The sequence below is a fragment of the Athalia rosae genome, chromosome 3 (genome assembly GCF_917208135.1).
Source record: "Athalia rosae chromosome 3, iyAthRosa1.1, whole genome shotgun sequence".
Classification (NCBI taxonomy): domain Eukaryota; kingdom Metazoa; phylum Arthropoda; class Insecta; order Hymenoptera; family Athaliidae; genus Athalia; species Athalia rosae.
In genome coordinates this window covers 23711314-23725146 of record NC_064028.1, presented here as the reverse complement: position 1 = coordinate 23725146, position 13833 = coordinate 23711314, and the positions used below count along the sequence as shown (strand labels likewise).

Sequence of the window (13833 nt, the reverse complement as noted above, 5' to 3'; positions counted from 1 at the left end):
TCACTCTCTTTTCGGCTACTAAAAAAAGTTGGAAGGGTAAGACGGGTCTTATGAAATAGAATAAAAATTCATTCAATTTTGGCAACGTATTATCAATTTTCTCCTACAAAATTCTGCGATCCTCGAGTCCTCAGGAGTTTACTTAAACTTTTTCTGAATCGTTTCGCCCCAAATTTTTGTTTTGCCCGGGCGTAATCTCCTTTTTTCACGTTTTTTTTTTTTTCTTTCACGATGAAGAAAAAAAGGAAATCGAAACAATATTTCGTTGTATCTCGCGAATCCTGTGCGCACAGGTCAATTATAATTCCCGCGGTATCGCGTCGGTTATAATTGGACGGGGTGGGTTTCGATAATGGGGGTGAAAAGAAGATTACGAATAGTGTGTAGTTAAGAGGAAGAAGCAAAGTCCCGGAGACCGCGGCGTATCGCTTCGGTATATAAAAATCACCCTCCGGACGCCGGTGGAGAAAAGTCGCGATGACTTATGTGGTTTCGCAGACGCTATCGCAAAAACGTCTCTGGAGTACGGGCAGAGTTCTCGTAAATCACCCCGCAGAATTCACCCTCTCCCAGAACAATGTATACGGTATACGTACATACATACGTATATACGTCATATACACAGCAATTAACGAAGCCGAGGGCGCCTCGTTTACGGTGTGAAAATTTCAGTTTCGCCGGGTTTCATTATCTATACTTTATCGCGAAGCGAAAAATCGATGCCATTTATACTCTACTATGCATATCGAGTTTTTTATATCGCGGTGAGAAAAATGGCGGGAAACGTTGAACGGATGACGCGAGTTATCTGTTCACGTAGATCTGCAGAGGCTATCGCGCCTCCTTCCACATTTCTTTTTCTATTCTCTATTTTTTGTTTCTGCAATTTTTTTTTTTTCTTCTAGCTCCCGTCGGTAGCCCTCCTCCCTTGATATTAGGTGTACGTGTGCCATATACGTTTCGTACGTACGTACGAGCGGTGGAACATTTTTATTAGGGCAATTCCGACGACCCACAAGTGGTTGGCATGGTGAAGAGCCGAGGTTAGTATAGAGCGCGATATATCCCGCGTTATGTATTATCCTTTCCGACCCTCGATCCGAACAAAACTCACGTTAGACGGAAACGCGCCCCAATATTATCCTTGCCACTTTGCGCACCTGTATAGTTTCGCGTCAGTTTTATTTAGACGTGTACGTACGTACAACGCACGCGAGACGCGCGCTTGAGAAGAAGAAAAGAAAAAAAAAGAAATATATATATATATATATATCTCGACACATCTCATTGTCGGAAAAAATGAAAAAAAAACAAAAACGAACGAATAAAAAATGAAGAGAAAAATAAAACGGTGAGCGGTAGCCGGCTCATATTATTCCTGGGTGACTCTGCCGGTGTTCCGTGTACACTGGCGCACCGCTGCACGGCGTAGGAGCTACGGTGAGCTGGAGATGTCCTCATGATAAAGACCGGGCTTTTGTTCTATACGCTTATGAATAAAACATTCGATAACGCATCTTAAACCGTACCCTACACTAGATTCTACATATGTATACGTATATTGTATACATATTTACCGGATCGCACGCACGAAGTTGTGCACCAACTATTATTAGACTTACGTAATAATGCACACATTCGCATAAACGTAGAAAATTCCCGAGGTTTTCCCATTTTATCTTTATTCTTCACGAAGAAAATATGATTTTTCTTTACGAACGTCAAGCGCGTGATATCAATTTTGATTCGATACCGCAGGTTCTCCATAAAAAATTGAAAAAAAAAAAATACAGAAAATGATTTCGATTTCGTACAAGTTCGTCTTATCAGAACGTAAACTTTAATGAAAACCATTGGATTGTACATGAGGTGTACGTGTGTACAGCAGGGACTTCCCGCGTCCGCAATGGGAAAGGGGTGGAGAGGGTGACGTTGGCGGTGGAAGAAGGGAATCAATAGAGCGAGGGAGGTTTGTATTATATGTACAAGGATAACTGGAGAGTTATAAGAATGGCGTGTACAAGAGGAGGATCGGAGTCTCCGAGTCAAAGGAAATGTGTTACGTTCACTGGGGATGTTGGCGCGGCAGCGGCGGGGGTGGTGAATCGGGCGGGCGTCTTCATCGTGTCTCAATGTCTCCCCGAAGGCGTTCACTGCGAGGAAGCACCGGCAATTTTAACTCTCATTCGCACAAAGCTGCTGTACGTATACATATAGCAGCGTAAAGTATCGCGGAAAATGCGGACATAAAAGAGAAGTTAAAACTATGCCGCCGCACCCGTCTTATTACTGCCAGAGGCCACCCCCTCAGCGAGAGTCTTCTTCTTCTTCCTTCTCGCCCTGCTACCCAACGTTTGCCCTCCGCGCCTCTGTTTGTAATAGCGGGTGGGGGTCGGCGATGGAAAGAGAAAATATTTTCTTTTTGCCTACTTCTCTACCTACCGCTTTTACTCTTGATTAAATAATTTATAATACGAGTGTTCGTCGTGCAACTTGTTATACGTACAACGAAAGCGTGGAATGTCATTTTTCCACAGAGGGGGTATGGGGATGAGGAATTTTCGTCTTTAAAGAGAAAATCAAATCACAAGGATTCCTTGCGCGGGGGAAACTATTTCCAAACAGTATAACCGTTCCGTTTCTTACTTGTTTTTTTTTTTTTTCTTTAGATTCATGTCGCTTTGTCTTTTTGGAAAAGATGAAATAAACGTCTGTTTCTTTGGTATTCGTATCTCCAAATAAGGGTAGACTATATTATACGAGATAGCGGCAGCAGCGGCACCACCACCATATCGATCAAAAAGAAAGTTTGGGTGTGACTGTTGCATGCGACACACACGGTATCTAATATACTACGCAGTGACAAAGAGTGATTACGTTTCGTTCCATGTGTGGAGTGGAGACCGTTGTATGCAATGGACAATATGTCCGTTTCTGTTTTCGGATCATTCTTTAATTTGCCCTTTTGTTTTCTCTTCCTGTCGCCGTCCAAAAAAAAATTACCGAGCTGCGGTTCAGCTGTGGAAATAATTAAGGGGTGGTTCAACGCGTTTACGAACGCAGCAGGTCTCGTACCTTATACACAGGTACAGAGGTATGTGCTCGTTCATCATTTCATTTGTTCGTTTTTCCGTAGCGCGCGCGCGCGCGCGTCTGTCAAGCGAATAGTTTCAAAGCGCGCGACATTCCTGAAAAGATTACCGCTACACTCTGGTTGCTCGAGGTTTACTTTGATGATTTTTATTCTTCTTAATTTTAACTTACTTTACAGCATTCATCCCGTAACGTATAATACGCACGGGGTAGAGACCACTCGAGTTATTTGACATAATATTTTAGCATTCGCAATCCCAACGATGTGGAAACAATTCTCTACCAACAAATATTTTAGTTTTCCGCGGTTACTTTGACCCTCGTTGTACGAGCTAGAATATGGTATAGCTCTGTATCGTAGCATTTCGCTCCCGAAAACAGATGAATAGGTGCTAGAAATTTGAACTATTTTACACAGAGAAAATCATTGATGTAATTATTATTTTGGGACAAAAATCATTCTGTCATTTCTTCGGCAATTTTTCTGGATTATCGCGTTCACGGCGTTCCTTGAGAGATGGCCGTCGTTTTTTTTCTGTTTAATCTTTTATTTTTCCTTTGACTTTTTTCATTGTGGCGTACAAAGGAGAGCGCGACCCGGGGGCTAATCTCAGATCTGTTACTTCCCTCTCGGCGCGCTTCCCCCTGCACTGCAGAAAAGCGGAGCGAGGAAAACGAAGAACGAGGATGAGATGATGAAAAAAAAAAAAAAAGGAAGAAGGAGGACAAAGTTGAGAGGGGGAGGAATTCTTTTAATCGTTTGATAATCTTGTTTAAACCTGTCGCCCCCATCCTTCCGGCTGTTGGCTTACTTTGTTTGCACGGATTATGAACAGTCTCGACTTTTCCAAGGGAGGATGCTGCGCGGTCGGTGTAGCTGGGGGATGAGGGGAAGAAATTTTCGAAGCCGGGCTACTTCCACGGCAGCTTAAACTCAAGGCGCTCCTCAGGGGTGATCTTTTTCGGTTGTATACAAAATATTTCGGGCATTTCATAACCACTTTGACCTCGTTCTGACCCTTGACCTCTGGCTCGAATCGGGCTTGCAATTTTACGTGTCATTGATCAGGCTTTCGAAACAATAGCTCGTTAGCCGTTCCACGTTCCTCGTTTCATTTTTAAACGAGGCAAAAGAGCAGATTTATCATTTTTACAACTGTCTTAATACTCGGATTGCGCTGACAAAGTAAAAAAAAAAAACAGATTCAAAATATAAAAGACAGTAAGAGCAAACAGAAATGAATTTTAAATTAGTGTAACGTGCTTTATACGGTGCACCCTTAATCCGCAGATTCTGATCTTCAGAGTCGTCCTATCCCGTGATCTCCTCGTTGGGGGCTCTGTCGGCAACCCTTTACTTTTTTTCCGTGTGACTCTTTTTTTCGTCCACTCTCCTTTTGGCTTATTATATTTACCACTATAAGCGCGGAGGACGGACGGGCTTTGTCACTGGACTGCTGCAGTCGTTGCGGCAGCGGGGAGAGCGGTCGAGCATCAGCATCAAATTCTCATAAAGTCAAGTACAGGTCAGCAGCTTCCGAGAGACGCCTACCTCCTAGACGTTATCTGCAGAGGAAATTCGTGACTCTATGCCACCGCTCTTGCTGTGTAGTTTTTTTTTTTTTACCACCGTTCCACAACCAAAAAAGAATTAAATCTACAAGTGTGTTGGTTTTTTTTTCTTCTTTGCGTCCGAAAATCGTTGCAAAAAATTCATGCGAATTAGTGAGTTGATTAATCCGATTAGTATACTACTTTTGTGACGTTGGATCTCATGATAAATAAATACGCGGGAGTTTTATGGGGGTATAATGGGATGAAATAATAAAAAAGAAATACGGGGGAAAAAAAAAAAAGGTTTACAATCAGCTATAAGCTTGACCTTTTCATCCGGCGAGAAAAGCATGCAGCCAGTTTTTCCACTTGGCGTTGTGGGGTGAATATTAACGAGGGTAAACGAAAGAACGAAAGAACGAAGGTGAGTCGCTGCTCGCTGCTCTGGCAGGTTTATTTGCTAGCGATGAGCTTCCGTCCCTTTGTGAATATCCAGTAGTTAAAACAGAAGGAGCAAAAAAAGGTGGACAAAAAGAAGGAACGAAAGAAGAGCACACGAAATAAAATAGAAAAAAGTACGCATTATAAAAGGAAAATTAAGAAATATAAATAGAACAAAAAAACAAAACAAAAAAAAAATGAAAAACGAACGAAAGCAAGAAAAAAACAAAATAGAAAAACATGTAGAGAAAACTCTTTGCAAAAGGCACGGCGAGTTCGCTTCGTGCCCAAAGCTCCCCGAAGCTCCGGCTAATTTAAAAAGTGAGCGCGCGAGAGACGCGCGTTTGCAGGACGGTATGTCCCGGCGGGAGGAGGTAAAAAAAAAAAGAGTAAAAGAAGTAAAAGGAAGAGAGGGGAAAAGGGCGGAGGGAAAAATTGCGGAAAGGAGAGGTAAAATAAAAGAAAATAATAACAAAAAATACAGAAAAAAAAGTAGCGGCGGCAGAAGGGAAGAGGGAAGGATTTTTCATATGCTTACCTGCACAGAAATAATGAGCTTGTCCATAAATAAAGAATTATAGAAGCCGCCGCTGCACAGAAACGAATGGCGTATAATATAGGTAATGAAGTCTCTTGTCAGTTAATTATAATCGTTATCATTATTGTTTAAAACAAGGAGAAAAATGAACGTATAAACAATATGGAAATAAATGAAAAATAAATATTTATAAAAAAGTAAAAAACTAATGGGCAAATTTTGTATAAAATTATACGTTCGGAAAGAGCAAAAAAGTGATCGGTACGTAGACAGAGAAATTTGAGATCGAGTAAAAAGTGTATCGATTGAAATATTTGCTCCATCGGAATATTCAAGTACGTACGTACATCGGTTGTGTGATTTGATCCGTTGCGCTTGAAGTATGTTGGATTTTGGGATAGGTGAGTGAAACGGAAAGGGGTGGAAAAAAGACGCAGTAAAACGTTCGTCTGATCATCATCACCGTGGGATTTCCATCTCTCTCTCTCTCTCTCTCTCTTTTTTCACTTTGGCAACCGAACCACCGGTTACACACGTATACACACACGTACAAACCGTGGGTATATTAGTTATACTTACAAAACTATTTTAATTTACAACAGACGGAGTAGTAGCTGCACAACGCGATCAAAGCAACGACCAAATAATCGCGTTTATAATCCTCGACGCGGCGCCTTTTACCCGTCAAAGAAACTCTCGAACCACCTCATCCATATACCAAACTTATCTACGGGCATTACGTGTATAAACATTCGAACATATCGAGCTAGAAACAATTCTACACGTTCGTGGTTTAACCGGGAGCATTTATATACCCGTATAGACACACAAATATTCGGGTATAGTTTTGCGATACAATTTCACGATCAGCTAATCCCGGATAGCAAACGCTTTTGCAAACCGATCCCGCAAACGTGTTCCTTCTCCCATTCCCTATTTATCCTTTCGTACACACCTACACGCGGTCCCGGAAGATCGTCCCGCGCAACGGGGTGGGTATTAGGATTTACGACTCGTCCGAGAGGTCCTGCAGGATACTCGTTTGTGTACATATAATTACGCGTGTGCACGTATACATATATACCATATCTTTGCGAAGCTTTTTAATTAAACATACTGTACAGGAAACCGAGGGTAGGGGTTGGTTCGGGTCCCGCGATACCCTCGAAGCCCCGCAGGATGAGGAGATTCGCAAAGTCTGGCGCGCTGCAGCCTCCAGAAGTTCAAAGCGGCGCCTCCAGAAGTCAATATCAAATACCTCCCGGTCGGATCAAGTGCGAGGTGCTGCTGCTCCTTCTACTCAACGAAACACTCGCCTCCGGGCATCGGTTGGCTATCGTGCGATTTGCCCATCCCGGACACACGCCGTAATTCCGGACGAATCCCCGAATAATAAAAGAATAAACGAATGGAAAAACTGGACAAATAAAACGTACCTACAATTTCATCCCCCTTCCCTCACGAAAAAAAAAAAATCACGATCGTTGATCTTTGGAACTGGTCACGAATATCGAAAAACGGGACAAGGTCGCAAGGATCCTCGGGAATTTTCTGCATGGAAAATGAAATCAGTCACTCGTGAACCGCCCTGTAGATTCGAAGCGTACGGCGAAGAGAAAAAAGGGCGTACAATTTTTGCTCCTCGTTTCTTTTTACTTTTATCTTTACTTTCGGCACGCAAGAGGTTGAGTGTCTGCGGTATATTTCGGTACGTTACATACCGTATAACGCGAGAAAAGATTCGAATGACCCTAATGAAGGTAAATACGGGTGTAAATATCTTCGTAAGATAACGTTTGCCGCAGCTCTCGCGACGGCTTGTGGTTTTTCTGGTTTCTGCGTACACTCTACCCACGGGCGAATGTATGCGTGTAATACATATACAGGTATATTCCCCTTATCCCGAGAGGAACTATGGTCCTTGTAATTGGCTCCGTGAACACGTGAACTGATGATTGTCGCCAAGCGTTCGATATACATCACGTTGTAAAGACAGGGCGGGCGCTCCTGGTTGTTTTCATGCTGCTGTTTGCCGGAGCTGCTGCTGCCGATCGACCACCTCGGGTAAAATAGCGGCAAAGATCAGGAGAGCTGCGCTGCAAGCTCCGAGAGAGAATCTGAAGGAAGGAAACGCCGGAGAACTGGATATATCTTTAACTGTATGGCGATGCAGGTACTACGGGAGATACAGTCGCATATAGTAGGGCTGCGTGCAGAGCAGCGTGCGGTGCGAACTAAAATACAGAAACACATCGCACCGCAGCTGAGTTTGCACGGTTAAAAGGCAAAGAGCCAGAAGAACCGGAGAAAACGAACGTCGTTGTCGCGACCCAAGATAACGCTGACAAGCGGCCACCAAGAGTTCGCGTTCTTCGGTTATAACCTCGCGTGTTCCAATACCAACAGTATACGTATAGTAACTCCTGAGAGAATCGACTTCGACTGGAATTATATATCTGAATTGTCAATCAAACTTTCAGCTTAATGTAAACGTAAAAATTCTGTCACATCTTGAAGTTTTTTCGATTTTCAGGTCCAAATTGATGAAGTTATTACCAAATTTTCACTTTTTAGAGCAGAAAAATTGAGATATCTCGATGGGAAAAAATCGTAGCTCAATTTGACCAACGGATTCGTGTTTCTGGGCTCAAAATACGTAAGAAGAGTGTCGATCGATTTTGAAAATACTTCATTCTTGGCCCAAAAATCGAAAAAATTCAAAGGAGTACCCCTTGAAATTTTGTCGATTTTGGACCAAAAAAAAATATTTTATTTTATGTGTTATTCTTATGTAATTTGAGCTCAGAAATTCGAATCTGAAAGTTGAATTGGTCTATCTGTGAAATTGATCGAGTTATCGCCAATTTTTCACTTTTTGGAGCAGAAAAATGGAGATATCTCGATGGGAAAAATTCGTAGCTCAATTTGCTTGACGGATTCGTGTTCCTGAGGTCAAAATACATAAGAAAAGTGCCATACGATAAATTTTAAAAAATAAAAATTTTTGGTCAAAATTTGAGATTTTTCCAAGGGGTACCCCTTACGATTTTTTCAAATTTTGACCAAAATTTTTTATTTTTAAAAATTGATCGTATGGCACTTTTCTTATGTATTTTGACCTCAGGAACACGAATCCGTCAAGCAAAATGAGCTACGATTTTTTCTCTTCGAGATATCCCCAAATTTATGCAAAAAAATGCCTAAAAATGAGGATAACTCGGTCATTTTTGAAGATAGATCAATTTTTCTTCCGGATTCGGATTCCTGAGCTGAAATTACATTAAAATAGACCAACAATTCAATTTTTTATTTCTGACCCCAAAAAGCTGAAAATTGGCGATAATTCGGTTAATTTTCGAGATAGATCAATTTTTCTTTCAGATTCGAATTCCTGAGGTCAAAATACGTAAGAAAAGCATATTAAACCCAATTGAAACAATGAATAATTTTTCGCTCAAAAATCGAATTTTTTTTTGGTTCTTCAAGAGTAATCTCACGTATAATTAGCTCAGGAATCTAAATCTGAAAGCTAAATGAATCTATCTATAAAATTGATCGAGTTACTACCAAGTTATCGTTCCAAAAAGTGGGAATTTAAGCATATCCCAATGGGAAATGTTCTTAGCTCATTTCAACCGCCGGATTTGCAATCCTAGTGTCAAGATAAGTTGAAAAAGTTTCCGGCAATTGATTTCAAAAATACCTTAGCTTGGCCCAAAAGTCATGAACTTATCTCCTCAAATGCACAGATAGTTTTCAGCTGGTCTTCCAGTCTACGGTGTAGAGTTTTCATCTCCCGTCTCGATCATGGCGACGCCGTGAAATGAGATGAAGAAAAAGTAAAAGAAATGATAAAACGACCACCTCGGCAACGACGACCAGGACAAGAAAATGACAAGCGAACGCGACGGACGTCGTCGCATAACGTTCCGTGATCACGTATAATATAAAGTGTTGTCACGCTTTTTTCAATGAATTTTCTGATCCGGTCGTCGCGCCTGCTTTCAGCAGTTGCGTGGATAAAGGCATGCCGAATGTACAGATATATATATTCGCATACCTGGCTACAGGTGAGTTTTACGCCAGGTTATTATACTATGCCTGCAGCATCGGCAACTACTATTCGAGTTTCGTGCGACTGCTTAGCAAGCGAAGCGACGGAAAGATCGAGACGGTCGGTAGCTGATGCTGGATCTTTTTGCGGTAGGACAAACCGCATTAGCGGTTCTGGTCACGACCAAAGATCTGCTCCTGCTGGTTGCACTTGGAGGACAAACGCCGCGACGCGACACGTACCTAATAACATTAACTCGGGGCGCTACCTACCTACTGGAAACTTCGTCCTTTTTTCTCTTCCTTTTTTTTACTCAACACCTTGTTCGACGGTGACAACATACCGTACCCTCGTATTCTCTTTGGTATCAACGAGACTGCGCACGGCACAGCACTTTAACGGGACAAATTTTTCTCTTTCTTCTCATTTGTGATTTAATTTGTCGAGGCAAAAAGTCCTACACGAACGAATTTTTTTATTTCTCTCTTCCTCGTGGATCGAACGTTTTAGCTATCCGCAGATGCTCGTTCGAAATATTCTCTTCAATTTTATGCTAGGTATAAATCCTATTCGTGGAGTTCAGAAAAAGTCAAAAATATTTGGAATCAAAATTCAACATTCCGATGCAAAGAAATTACGCTGAATCGAAGAAGAAGGCTTTTCAAAGCTTCGGTTTAAGAAAAAACCGGCTCGGATTGTCATTGGAAATTCATGCGTTGCACGTATAATATACATGGCCGTATACACGTACGCGTAAAGTTCGCCTACTTTGATAGCGATCAGTGTTATAAAGCGATTTCTAATGCGGCAATTCCTACCCGAGTTGGCGCATAGCGACCTCGGCCGCACGGTTGACCTTCGCGCAAGATAATCTCCCGCAGCATCCGTGATATTGAACTACGATCATGATGCGATTCTGTTCGACCTTTCCTCATCATACAGTCCGCGGTTTAACACGCTTATAACGTACTGTAAGGATTTGTACGTATACATGTATACACCCCAGATATTTATACATCCTTATACGGTACATTATATATATTGGTGTATGTATTCCACGAATCCAGGAAGCGTAGGATATCTTCCCCCGACCGGTGCCGCGCAGGGCATTTCAAACTATTGCAATGCCGCAATGTATGCGGTAGATCGTCGAGGATATTGTTGCGGATCGGTTACTTTTACGTCGATTTTTCTTATCCTCTTACAGTAATTCTTTTTTCCCCCTTTTCTCTCTTTCTCTCTCCTTCCTTCTCTTTATACAGCAGTGCGCACTTTGATGGAACTCCGGTGCACCTAATGGCCAAGCCGTGTCCAGACACACGTACCCCTCTCGAGACTCCCGACGTCCCCGACGAACGACTCGTCGGCGTTCAAACCGCGCTGCAAAAGTCGCTCTTGATACCGCGTGATGTAACCGAGCTGATGCAATTCGCACACAAGCTCAAACTACAATGAATGTAGATGGAGAAGATACGCGTGTACGTACCCCACCGGTGTGCGGTTCAAACGGTAAGGATCGGAAAAAGAAGAAACACGTAACCGGTACACATAGTCGCGATCCACGACTGCAAAACCATCTCGCTTGTAAAGGACGAAGAAGAATTATATCTCTCAGCTATGCCGAATCGTCACTTTCGCACGTGACCGACGCTATTCGAAATATTCTCAACGATCAACGGTACGCATGCATAGAAATCGATTCCGATTTTACCGGTACGAAATAAGGTCAATGTCAACACTGGCGATAGAATGCTTAAATTATGATTACGATTATTCAAGAATTCAGAACAAAACTCGGGGAGAGAGAGTTGAACGAATGCTCACGGCGTACCACGGATGTGTGCATGCATTATTTTCAGACAGTGTCAGAGATTTGAAACAATCTCTTCAGACCGTGGGTATCAACATTTTTTCGGAGCGGTTGACGATGATAATAATTTCTGTTGAATCGCCAAAGTGCTCTGAGGGACAGATAGATACGGCGTAGGCGAGAGCGGACCGTGGAAGACACTCGTACTGCACAACCATCACGGACTTAACATTTTTTAACGCTACCCACTCTGACCTAGCGGCGCCCGCGATACGATGGGCCTGCATAATAAGCACTGCGCGATTTCTTCTACCCCCAGGCTTCGCTGTCGTAGAATTTTTTCCTATCTCTCTTTTTTTTTTTTTTTGTTTTGTTACCTCAAAGACATCGCGTGGCGTGACACGTGCGCATGAAAATAAATGGAATGGAAAAAAGCATTTTCCTTTTTTCTTTACAAATCAGAAATTGCTTTAGTACCGATAATAATCGCCTGGACTCACCTCAGATTCTAGAAAAATGCTGTTCACTGCCGGAAGGCTCCTCGATGTCGATTGAGACCTGGAAAAAAAAGAGAAGGAAATGCAAAACTCGATCAGTGATGATGAGATTTTGTTCAACGAACGTTGAAAGGAGGTCAACGTTGTTCAAAGCTCAAAGAAAAGAATCAAAAATTTCCCATACGGGGTGGTCGATTCTATGAACCACGAGACGGTTGGAAAAAAAAATGTTATCACTGTACCTGATAGACAAACTGGAAGAAAAACGGGGAGAAGAGGAAGGAAGATGGAGAGATCGTTTCGATTTGAAATGCAAGGTTGATTATTGTGAGTGAAAACCGATGGCTGCAATTGAGGTTCAGGTCTTCCGCGCGAGTACACGACGTGAGCTTTCCTTTTTACGACGGTACGCCGCGCCGGGTAACAAGGAACATGGTAATAAAATTCTGTCTCGTTACCCGCATTCGCAACTACATATTATTACGTATGTATTAAGCGGTAGAATATAATTTAGGTATATAGTATACCGTAATAAGTACACAGAAAGAAGCGATATCGCGTTTTTCCGCGCACGCATGTACCGAAGTACAGCGAGGTGCTGCAGGTAAAGTATCTGCGTACGTCGCGAAGTTGTATGTTTCTTCGAGAAAAAAGAGAAAAAAAGTATGAATAATTAATAAAATATAATAAAGAATAAACAAAAATTTAATCACCCGTCGCGTAGCGATTCACCGGAGCTGATGGTATCACTTTATTAACAAAATGGGATGATTTCATGGTGTGCGTCAAATTGGGAGCGATGCTCGCGTATTACGAGCCCAAAGTATACAGGTATACGTGTAAAATGTACGTACGTACGTTATATGTGTGTATAATCTACCTACCCGCGGGTATCAAAGTCATGAATATTCATCGCTTATGGCGTATACCTTGTATAACCCACACCTCCGGTGCAACTTCTTATAAACCGGATACTTAAGGGTCACTTCACACCTGATAATCCTTACGAAACGAAATTCGCCGCACGTCCTCCAATTATTGCAACGACCAAGAGTGACAAAAAGGAAAGAAACATCCGAAATTTAAATCGACCCTAATCCGGAGTCCCGAAGTTTCGAATGGAATTCGAACGACCAGAATGATTTTCCGCGTTCTACGGTCGCGTCCACTCGGTGAGCTACAAGTAGTCGCGAATTTCGATCGATGAAAAATTCCCCGATTCCGACGAGGGGTTTCGAATCCCGATGCTCCGATATGAATGGACCCTCAATTAGCTACTCGTTGAGTTGGAATATATAATGCCCGAGTATAATGAATGGCAACATTCAATTAGGGATTAATAACAAGGCGGCGAAACTCCAGTGAGTCGCGATTAACTCGTATATATACCGTACGAGACAATGTCATGGATCAAACGAGGGCTGAGTATCCGAGTATATCGAGTAGCGAAAAAATAGCGTACCAAAAATCCATCGACTTTAGTTCTCCCTGTGCGTTGAATCCACGTTAAATTCAACCGTGGAACTTACAACTAAAATTTTCAAAAATCCAAATCTACGGCAATGAAAATTCCATTTTTGTTATCCCTGACGAGAGTTTACGAGTTCGATGCCAGACATTTTTCGTTTCCATTCTAACGAGAGGTGTGGGCAAGTGTAACGCGGACTTTTTAATCGTACACCGTATAATTTAATCCCGCGGGAATTTAACGGATCTTATACTTTTTACATGCGAGATGAGACGGTCGCTGTCTATCCGTTCGTCAAGTTGCAGGCCAGCTTTATTCGAGTCATAAGTTTTTAGGATAATTCTGCGCGGAGTTTTGAATAATTCATGAGGATAGTTT

General features: G+C 42.2%; 1 long non-coding RNA gene across 1 annotated transcript in view; it reads right to left on the bottom strand.

The window, feature by feature from the left end:
• Positions 1-13833, bottom strand: part of LOC125500150 — a 34784-nt gene that overhangs the window by 11342 nt on the left and 9609 nt on the right. Inside the window, exon 2 of the long non-coding RNA XR_007277358.1 lies at positions 11991-12048. This is a non-coding gene — a long non-coding RNA (uncharacterized LOC125500150). The remainder of the gene's footprint in view (positions 1-11990; positions 12049-13833) is intronic.